Genomic DNA, 383 nt, shown 5'->3' on the forward strand with positions numbered 1-383 from the left:
CCTTTGGCCTCAGCCAGCTGCACTTACACACAGACACACACACGTGCAGACACTCATGCCTACATTCAGCTAAAGGTCATAAAATATCCAGCTGTGGGGGGGGGTTGGGGCACATGCCTTTAGTCCCAACACTCAAGAGACAGAGACAGGTGGATCTCCATGAGTCTGAGGCCAGGCTGACCTACATAGTAAGTTCCAAGACAGCCAAAACTTCAGAGCGAGACCCTGTCTCAAAAACTAAATAGGTCAAAGAAAAATGTAGAGGTGGGCTCACATAGTGAAGCCCAACTCCTTCCTCTGTATGAGATAGTGACAGAAAGAGCACCGAAAGGCCAAGTCCTGAGGCTGGCTCAGAACTTAGAGGCCAGCCTGGGGTATACAGG

This window comes from Micromys minutus (genome assembly GCF_963924665.1).
Source record: "Micromys minutus genome assembly, chromosome: 27".
Lineage (NCBI taxonomy): Eukaryota > Metazoa > Chordata > Mammalia > Rodentia > Muridae > Micromys > Micromys minutus.